General features: G+C 44.2%; 1 protein-coding gene across 11 annotated transcripts in view; it reads left to right on the top strand.

Annotated features, from left to right (window-relative positions):
• Positions 1–3,880: 3,880 nt before the first annotated feature.
• STRADA (STE20 related adaptor alpha) overlaps positions 3,881–10,487 on the top strand; it is a 29,976-nt gene continuing 23,369 nt past the window's right edge. For 5 of the 11 annotated variants that reach the window (XM_060133576.1, XM_060133571.1, XM_060133573.1 and 2 more), the window contains exon 1: positions 3,881–4,007. The gene's annotated coding sequence lies outside the window, so the exon portion shown is untranslated. Of the gene's footprint in view, positions 4,008–4,038; positions 4,270–10,487 lie in introns of those variants that run through there. The other 6 variants (XM_060133572.1, XM_060133570.1, XM_060133582.1 and 3 more) reach the window with 5 other exon arrangements.

The raw sequence follows: 10,487 nt of genomic DNA, 5'->3' as shown, positions 1-10,487 counted from the left end.
TTGGCCTTTAGTGCCAGCAAAACCAGTTACCAATCTTTTGACTTTGGGCAGGTCATTAACCTCTTTGAGTCTCTGTTCTGATCTTCCTTCTACAAAGTAAGGGAAGTAATTATTTTCTCTACCTACCTCACATTAGGTCAACACTAAGAGGTAATATATGTAAAATTCTCCTGTAAATGGTAGAACTTCAAAAAATGTATCATCTAGGCCTATTCTCCAAGTGGTGTATTTTTGCTTTATTCTGTTTTGCTTTTCTTTCTCTCAGTGAAAACCAAGCAGATCCTTCCAGAGTCCTCTAACTTCATCTGCAAAACTTGACAGGGTATTATTGGGGCGGGGGGGGGGGATAGTTTACAATTCTGTTTCCTTAATAATAGAAACTTTCCTTGTCAGGCACCAGATGTGAAACTCTTTTCTTTAGATGGAACTTAGACCAAAGAAAAACATTAATTGGCTTTCTCATTCCACCCATCCAGTAGGAATTGGAAACGTGAAAATTACTTAGAGCAGTGTTGTACAAGGATCTAGTTTTGGTGTGAGGGATGAAATACTGTACTTAATCACCCCAGATTCTCTTTCCTTACTGTTCCTGGCTCCATGAATTCAAATTCATGCTTTGAATTATTTGAAAGCATGTAAGAGGGAGAAGACAGTTATACCCGTAAGAGTGGCTTCTATTACACACTACTAAAACAATAGTGAAAATATTTTCTCAGTTTCTGGAGTTTGGTGATGGGCTAAAGATTTATTTGCATTTGGAAAAAAAGTGTAATGTTTTTATCTGTGTACAAGTTGAATGCCATCTTCTCAGCTCTGTGAACTGAGAAATAATACCAATTCCAGAAGAAAGTTTTTTGTTTTGTTTTTTTTCCCTGAAAGGGAGAACTTTGTGTCTACTACTATTCTGCTCTTAATGGCTATTATTAGGTTATATTTTCATCTTTTAAAATTAATTGTCCTCTTTAATTTCACCTATTTTGCTTTTCCAAATAGTGTAACTTTTATTTATGTAAAAGACACCCAGGCCTTTTAAAATATTTAGTTCCATGGGAGTTATTTGGAGATCAGATAATATCATATCCGCCTAGGTTGTTTGTTGTATCAACTTTGCTTTCCTATCACATTTCCAACTTAAATGCTTAAATAGCTTTCTTTTGCCTCTTTTTCTTGCATGTTAACTGCATCACTTAGCAAGGTTGTAGCAAAGCTAGAATTGAAGCTATTTTCTGCTTCAGGAAAGAGCCCTGGGTTTGTGGGTAGGGACCCAGGTGCTGTCCTAGTGCTGTAACAAGTCTCTTTCCTTATCTATAAGTGGGCATCATCTACTCTGCCCTTTCTAAAATGCCTTTTCAGAGGATATTAGATAACATGTATAAAGTGCTTTGACATATAAAATGCTCTATATATTAAATAATCCTGCTCAACTTGTTAAACTACACATTGTAAGCATTTCTAGCTCTCACTTGAGTATTCTAGGCAATTAGTTTTACCTTTCTCATAGTTAATTTATGTGGTATCTTAAAGAGGGCAGTGCACTCCGGGTGCTCAGAGTTAAAACAAAATAGCCAGGATCTTCAGTCCATCTCCATTCCTCTAGGCTTCAAGCAAGTTTCAGAAGGTTCCAGAAATCTTGAAGAGTCCCAGCCCTTATGATACAGAAGTGAAAAGGAATAGGGAGTTTGTACATCCTGTGACTCAAGTCAAAAGCAAAGCAAGGAGAAACTGAGTTTGTAAGCTCTCAAAATTGACCTTTCATGACACCAGTTTTCTAAGTTATCTGGATTTTGGAGGCCCTTTTGTAAGGAAATTTGCTCCTTGAAACAGAGTCTAGGCCAAAAGTTTCTCAAAATATCTTTTGTGGGCAGTCCTGAAGATGATGAGATCTCTTAGCCCCCTTGACCAACTGACATCCAGTTAGAAAATGACATAGCTACTGGGCTGGACAGAACAAATGAGAAGTACTTACGTGTTTAAACTCCCCATCGTGGTGGCTGCATCAAGTCTGGCATCTTTCAGGCACTGACTCCTCTAGTACCCTTGATTCCAAAGACTACATGTGAAGAAGGTCTTTTCAAGAGAACATCGCAGGGGACGTCCCTGGTGGCACAGTGGTTAAGAATCCACCTGCCAATGCAGGGGACGCAGGTCCGATCCCTGGCCCTGGAGGATCCCATACTCTGCGGAGCAACTAAGCCCATGCGCCACAACTACTGAGCCTGCGCTCTAGAGCCCACGAGCAACAACTACTGAGCCCACGTGCCACAACTATTGAAGCCCACCTGCCTAGAGCCCGTGCTCCGCAACGAGAAGACACCGCAATGAGGAGCCCAGGCACTGCAATGAAGAAGAGCCCCCCTCTCGCCGCGCACAGGAACGAAGACCCAACGCAGCCAAAAATAAATAAAAATAAAGTAATTAAAAAAAAATTGCAGGGATTTTACTTCAATTTCTGCTACTATCTTGCTTTGTCCATTTACCGAGTTTGCAGCTAGTATCTTATTTGATGACAGAATAGTGAGGATACTGTTTTGGAATGTTAAAGCACTAGATAAGAGCAAAGTGATGTGTGTAAAATTCAGTGAGATCCTGAGATGCACTGGCAGAGTTCACATTCAGTTTCGGCATCAAATTTCCATCGGTCCCTGTTTGAATGGAGCGAACTTCTTCCCCATCGTGGAAGTGAGACCAGTATAAATCCGTGTCAAGGGTCGTAGCTGGCAAGGGCGTGTTCATTACTTGATGGCGTATATCCAGTTTTGGATCTAGCCCACCCCACCCTCGTGGGCGGACTAAGTCACTGAAAAAAAGAAGAAAAAAAAAAGCAGTGTCGGGGGCTTCCCTGGTGGCGCAGTGGTTGAGAGTCCGCCTGCCGATGCAGGGGACACGGGTTTGTGCCCCAGTCCGGGAAGATCCCACATGCCGTGGAGCGGCTGGGCCCGTGAGCCGTGGCCGCTGAGCCTGCGCGTCCGGAGTCTGTGCTCTGCAACGGGAGAGGCCACAACAGTGAGAGGCCAGCGTACCGCAAAAAAAAAAAAAAAAGAAAAGAAAAAAATCAGTGTCGCAGAAGGAAGCCTTGCTCCATCCCTTACTGCTTCATCCTTTCTCAAGCCCTGCATGCCTTGGCTTAGGCTAGCTTCCCCAGCAAGGCAAACCTGACAGTTTTCTGCAAACAGAACATGTCTCTCAGAGTTGTGGGTAAGGAAGGATCCAGGACCAAAAATGTCCAGAGGGGGAAAAAAAGATAGTTGAGATATTTTCCTCCTTTTACCTAAGGTGGTACAGAGAAAGGGTGGGATTCCCCTTTGTAGCTTGTCAGTCTTGTGCCCGAGAGGCCAAAGCATTTGAGATATCTTCAAGGAAACTGCGAGACTGATTTTTCCACTGAAGTCCTACCACACGAAAAAAAGAACTTTAAAGTACTCAAAGTAGCCAAGTCAGCAGACAGTGTTGGTTTGCCTTATTCTACTCCCCTTGACTCTACATTACTGAAATCATCCCACTGCCTTCCTGCTTCGGGGACGGAGGCTCTGGAGAGCCCTTTTTGGACCCCGAAGGCCACACCAACGACAAGCTAGGTCTTTGGCTTCCACACGCCGGGGGGAAACGTGTCCCCTCCGTTGGAGACCGAATGCCCTCAGGTATGCGCAGCGCGTAAAGGGTAACTCAGCACTGGAAAACCGCTCTCTGAGAGGCCGCTGCTGAGCGCCGGCCGCACCAGCAGACATGCGGAAACCAGGAAGAACTTCCCCACCTGCCGGGCCTAGCGGGCCGGGGCGGGCCGGGGCGGGCCGGGGCGGGCCTTCCTCTCCTGCGCGGGGCGGGGCGGGGCGCGGCGGGGCGGGCGGGGCGGGGCGGGGCGGTTCTCTACCAGCCCTCCCCGGGTCCCTCTACTGCGCATGGCACGTTGCGTACCTCCCTCCCAGCAACTGGCCTGGCGGCAACGCGGCCTTAAACCAAGGAGGCGGAGCTGAGATTGGGTCGAGACTGCTTGCTAACTCCAGGACCAGGTACCGGGCTGGCGGGGCCGCCTGGTGCGCTCCAGGGAACGGTCCCTCCTGCCCTGACGCCGATTCCATCTCCTCGGGGGCGGGCCTCCGGCAGAGCGGCCATCCTAAGCCCCCCCTCGCCTTCTACGGGCCCCTTTTCACCCGAATTCTCGATTCCCGCGATGAGGGGCTGCAGCCCGAGAGCAGAATAGGCTTGGGCCTGGCCCGGAGACACCGGAGCAGAGTTGCCGGGCTCCCTCTCCTCTTCCCCCCTCATTTTCAGGTGGGAAACCTGGGGCCCAGGTGGCAATTTGTCCTGATCTAGCAAAGAGGAGGCATATCCTAGGCTGCCCTCTCCCCGCATCCCCCCACCACATCCCCATCCCATCCCAGGCTGGATAGCCAGTGGGTCAAGCCCTCGTAAGAACAGAGATCAGGTACTCCCTGAATCAGCCTAAACAGAGCTTCTGAATGTCTTGTTTTCCAAAATGTTTAAGTGCCCACAGTAGATTGGGGTGGAGATGAGGGGCGGGGGTAGGGAGGTGAGCGAGAGAGCAGGGGTGTGGTTAAATAAAATTGTTCAAGTTTTCAGGAAATGGGGAACTAACGTCTATGCCCAGCCTTCTGCTAAGATATCCTAGTATATTCTAACTTGACTTCTCCCAAAAGAGCAAAAGCCGTTCGAATTGATTCTTTTCTTATTGTAATATCTGTTGGGGTAGAACCGTATTCCAATATGTATTTGTGGCATTAAAACAGTTTTTCATTGATTGATGGATACTTTTCTTTAGAGACCCCCAAGATTGTTTCTTGTCCCTGAGAGTTGAAGAAACCAAATCTTTCCTGATTTTCAAATCTCCTCAGGCCAGGAGCCTATTCAGCCATATGTTAGTGCTGAACGGGTTAAATCTGTTGCCCCCCCCACCCTTTAACTAGGTTTCTTAGAGATATTGTGGCTCAAATGCAGTGTTTGTAGTTGTCATCGCAGACATGGAGGAAGTCTAGAAAACCAGTGACAAAAATAGGGAAAAAAGGAAAAATCAAAGTAAATGAATCTCCTTTCTATACCACGTGGCATCTGGTCAACCTCACTGTCCAATCAGGTGATGCTTTTTCAGTCATTATATCTTTGCACACACAGTCTTGACACTTCTCCCTAAGCTTCTCTATTATCACTCATGGTTTCTAGAGCACAGGCTTTGGAACAGACCTGATCAGTCCTCCACCACTTGCCTGTGTAACTTTGTTTTTTTTGTTTGTGTGTTTTTTATTTTTTGGCCATACCACACAGCTTGTGGGATCTTAGTTCCCCAGCCAGGGATCGAACCTGCAGTGGAAGTGTGGAATCTTAACCACTGGATCACCAGGGAAGTCCCATGCCTGTGTAACTTTGGGCATTTAACCTCTCTGAGTCCTGATCTGTAAAACGAGGATCTATAATACTTGCTGTGAGCTGATCTCCATGAAGCATTTAGCACAGATCCTGGCACATACTAAGTTCACATAAGTGTCTGCTGCTTTTATTATTTTTACCATTATTAAGTTAACAGATACAGGAGTGCCAATATTAAGTGTTGGTCACAGTAGCCCCTGGGAATGCAACAGTGAATGAAATGCGTTCCCTGCCTTGACAGAGTCTCTCTTCTAGTGGAGGAAACTGATAAATAGGCAATTAAGAGAGTGGTAGGTATAAGGGTTGAATACAGAGGCCAGACATCTAACATGGGTAGGGAGGGGCGGTCAGGGAGGACTTCCTGTAGCACAGGACACCTGAGATGAGTAGTGAAGGACAGGTAAAAGTTAACAGATTGGGAGAGTGTTAGTGGTCCACAAGGGGAAGCAGGATCGTTAAAGTTTTTCTTTGGGTTCCATTTCCTACCTGCCTTTCAAGCTGCATGTCCTAAATATGGACCTATTCCAAGGCTTACTTCCCAGCTCTCTGCTTTTCTCTCACCATTTTCCTCTTTAGTGAATTTTTGTCGCTCATATAGCTTTAGCTGCTAACTTCCAAGTCCACATAGCCATCTCTAACCCCTCTTTTACGCATCAGTCTTTTCAGTACTTCTCTAACTGAATGCTATTTCTACTTGGGATATATAACTGTTTTCTCAACCTCAGGATGACCTAAAAACTCAAACTCATCTTTCCACCAAAACTTCCATCTCTGAGCTTTCCCATTTTGTCTTTGACACGCTACTCTTTTCCCAGTTACTTGGGCACACACAAAAAATGTCGGAGTCATCAGAGTTGTTCACAGTTAGAATGGGTTCCCTGATTAGGTAGTGAGTCTCTGGCATGAGAAGTTTTCAAGCAGAGACTAGATAACCTTATATTCAGGAGTTTTGTTTGTTTTGTTTTGTTTTTTTGCGGTTCGCGGGCCTCTCACTGTTGTGGCCTCTCCCGTTGCGGAGCACAGGCTCCGGACGCGCAGGCTCAGCGGCCATGGCTCACAGGCCCAGCCACTCCGCGGCATGTGGGATCCTCCCGGACTGGGGCACAAACCCACTTCCCCTGCATCGGCAGGCGGACTCTCAACCACTGCACCACCAGGGAAGCCCCAGGAGTTTTTAAAAGCAGTTCTTCCAAAGGGTGGAGGATAGGCTCGATGACTTATGGTGTACTTACTAACTAAATTTCTTTATTTTTCCTTCTCCCTATCCATCTATTTCTTAATATTCCCTCTGCCACAGGCTCTTATCACCACAGATGTGGTCCAGTATAATTGTATTCTAACTGGCATTCCTTTTCTGGGTTATTTTCACCTCCCCCTCTCCCATCGTTTTGCAGATTAATATTCCTTAGAATGTTCCTTAGAACAAGGCTTCTCAAATGTCAATATGATGGTCCACAGATCAGCAACATTACCATCATATGGGAGCTTGTTAGAACTACCAGGCCCCACTTCAGACCTTCTGAATCAAAATCCGCATTTTAACAAGATCCCCAAGTGATTTACATGCACAATAAAGTTTGAGAGACACTACTGTAGACCACTGTTCTGTGTTTGTCACCTTTCTGTTCAAAACCTACAGTGGCTTCCTGCTGCCTGCTGAATAAGATCCGTGATCTAGCATGCACTTAAGGCCTGTTAATTGTTCTCATATGTGTGGAGTTCTGCTTCTGTAACTGCCCTCACATTAATTGGAGAGTATATGCAAAGTGCTGAAATACTGCTCGGCACATTTGGTCAGTCCTTCAGTATTACTGAGTGCCTCCTCTGTGCTAGGCGCTATTCTAGAAACCAGGAGATACACCTGTGGATATGTAAGCACTAAATAATCAGCAGCTAATACTATTTTATGCTTGGAATTCCCATTTTCTTTAAGTCCTGTTTGACATTCAAGCCCCACCTCTTCAATGAAACTATCCAGGTCCACCTAGCTAACTGTAATCTTTCCCTTTGCTGAACTTCATAAAGTGTTGCCCATTTCTACTTTTGCATTCCCCAGACCTGCTGAATTAAAATCTTTGGAGGTGGGAGTTTGGGCGGGCATCCATAGATTTTTCTAACAACACAAATGAATTTGAAACACATCCTGATTTGGGAACCAGTGGTTCAGATCATTAGAGAAGCTGTTGAAGTGGCAGCCTAGAACCAGTTCTTGGGTCTCTCCAATTGGGCAGTTATATTTGTTTATACAGTGTTTTGGAATTGACTTTATTTTCTATTTCCAGAGCATAGATAATTCCTTCTGAGGATAAAAATCATCTCTTTATCTACATTAATATTCTCTTTCCTTTCTCTTGTAGACTACAGATGGATGTGGATGTTGTCTTCTCTTAAATTTCTTTGGCTTGATGCTTTGTGTTTAATGTTATTAGACAATGTGCATTCTAATAATCTTTTTTTTCCAAATTCAATCTATATTTTTACTATTTCACAGCAGGATAAATTATTCTCAGCATGGTGGGGTGGGGCTTCTATATGATCAGTGTTGGGGTGAGAATAAATGCAATTTGGTAAAAATCTATAGATGATTTTGAAAGGCCTCCTCACTCCCCTGGATTGAAAACCATTGCTTCGATTCCTCTGAAGCTGTTCTAAGGACTTTTAGATTCTGTGTACCACACTAAGTCCCCACCCCCATTGCTGTACCACTGCCACAACCCCTCACAACCCTACCCCACCTTAAAGAAAGAAGGGAAATGTGGCAGGGTTTTTTCTAGATTCTTCAAAAGCATTTCTGAGTATTTATTTTAATCATTTTACTTTTAAAATCAACTTTATTCAGATGTAATTCACCTATAACAAAATACACTTTTTTGTTGTTTTGTTTTTTTTGGCTGCGCTGGGCCTTCTTGTGGCGTGCAGGCTTCTCTAGTTGCAGCGCACAGGCTCTAGAGCGTTTGGGCTCAGTAGTAGTTGCAGTGTGCGGGCTTAATTGTGGTATGTGGGATCTTAGTTCCCTGACCAGGGATCAACGGGCCCCCTGCATTGGGAGCGCAGAGTCTTAACCACTGGACCACCAAGGAAGTCTCAAATACGCCTGTATTAAGTGTACAGTTTGTTGAGTTTTGACAGATACACTCACATAACCACCATGCAATAAAGATACAGAACTTTTCCATCACCCTGAAAAGTTCTCATGTGTCTCTTTGAAGTTGGTCCCTCATCTCACTGTTGGTCCCAGGCAAGCAAGATCTGCTTTATGGGACTTCCCTTGTGGCTCAGAGTTTAAGAATCCAACTGCCAGTGCAGGGGACACGGGTTCGATCCCTGGTCCAGGAAGATCGCACATGCCACGGAGCAACTAAGCCCGTGCGCCACAACTACTGAGCCTGTGCTCTAGAACCCGCAAGCCACAACTACTGAGCCTGTGTGCCACAACTACTGAAGGCTGCGTGCCTAGAGCCCGTGCTCTGCAACAAGAGAAGCCACCGCAATGAGAAGCCTGTGCACCGCAACAAAGAGTAGCCCCACTCACCACAGCTAGAGAAAGCCTGTGCGCAGCAACGAAGACCCAACGCAGCCAAAAATAATAAATAAAATAAATAACTTTATAAAAAAAAAAGATCTGATTTCTGTTGTATTTTTACTTTTTCTAGAATTTCATGTAAATGGAAACAGTATGTAGATCTGTGTCTGACTTCTTTCACTTAACATGAAATTGTTGCCTATATCAGTAGTTTGTTCCTTTCTATTGCTGAGTAGTATTACATTGGTGTATGTACCACATTTTAAAAATCCATTTACCAATTGGCAGATGTTTGGATTGTCTCCAGTTTGGGGCTCTTGTGAATAATGCTTTTACAAGCATTCATGTACAAGTTTATGAGAAAATATGTTTTCATTTCTCTTGAGTAGATTACCTAGGAGCAGAATTGTTGGGTCATAAGAAGCTGCTAAACCATTTTCCAGTGTGGCCATATGTGTTTGCATTCCCACCAGCAACGTATGAGAGTTCTGGTTGGTTGATATCAACACTTGGTATTGTCAGTCTTTATGTTTAGCCATTTTGGTGGCTGTTTAGTGGTATCTCATTGTTGGTTTATGAACATTTCCCTGATGACGAGTGATGTTGAACATCATTTCATGTGCTTAGTGGCCACTCATATATCTTCTGTTCGGATATGTTGCCTGTTGTTTAAGCTGAGTTGTCTTATTATTGAGTATAGAAATTCTTTATATATTCTGTATATAAAGTCCTTTGTAGACACACGCACTCACACACATATACATGCACACACAATATGTTTTCTCCCAATCTTTTCATTTTCTTAGTGGTGTCTTTCAAAGGCAGACATTTTTAATTTTTTTTTTTTTTTTTTTTTTGTGGTACGTGGGCCTCTCACTGTTGTGGCCTCTCCCGTTGCGGAGCACAGGCTCTGGACGCGCAGGCTCAGCGGCCATGGCTCACGGGCCCAGCTGCTCCGCGGCATGTGGAATCTTCCTGGACCGGGGCACGAACCCGCGTCCCCTGCATCGGCAGGCGGACTCTCAACCACTGCGCCACCAGGGAAGCCCAGACATTTTTAATTTTGATAAAGATCAATTTATCATATTTTTTGTTTTATATTTCATGCTCTTGATGTTCTTTTTTTGAATCTCTACTTATCCCAAGATCATGAAGATTTTCTCCTCTGTTTTCTTTAGTAGTTTTAACTTTCTCTTTAGTTCTATGATCCATTTCAAGTTAATTTTTGTGTACGATGTAAGGTAAGGGTCATTGTTCATTTTTTCTAAATAGATATCAAGTTGTATCCAGACTGTCTTTCCCCATGAAATTACTTTGGCCATTCTTTTGAAAATTAATTGACCATATATGCATGGGTCTATTTCTGGATTCTCTGTTCTGTTCCACTGATGCATTTGTCTATCCTTAGACCAAAGTACACTGTCTTGATTACTATAGCAATAAAGTAAGTCTGGAAATCAGGTAATGTAAGTCATAACTTTCTTTTTCAAAACTGTTTTGGCTATTTTAGGTCTCTTGTATTTCCATGTAAACCTTAGACCCAGCTTATCAATTTCTTTTAAAAGTCTGCTGGAATTTTGATTAG

Source organism: Lagenorhynchus albirostris, chromosome 20 (genome assembly GCF_949774975.1).
Source record: "Lagenorhynchus albirostris chromosome 20, mLagAlb1.1, whole genome shotgun sequence".
NCBI classification, from domain to species: domain Eukaryota; kingdom Metazoa; phylum Chordata; class Mammalia; order Artiodactyla; family Delphinidae; genus Lagenorhynchus; species Lagenorhynchus albirostris.
This window is presented reverse-complemented; position numbering and strand designations above follow the sequence as displayed.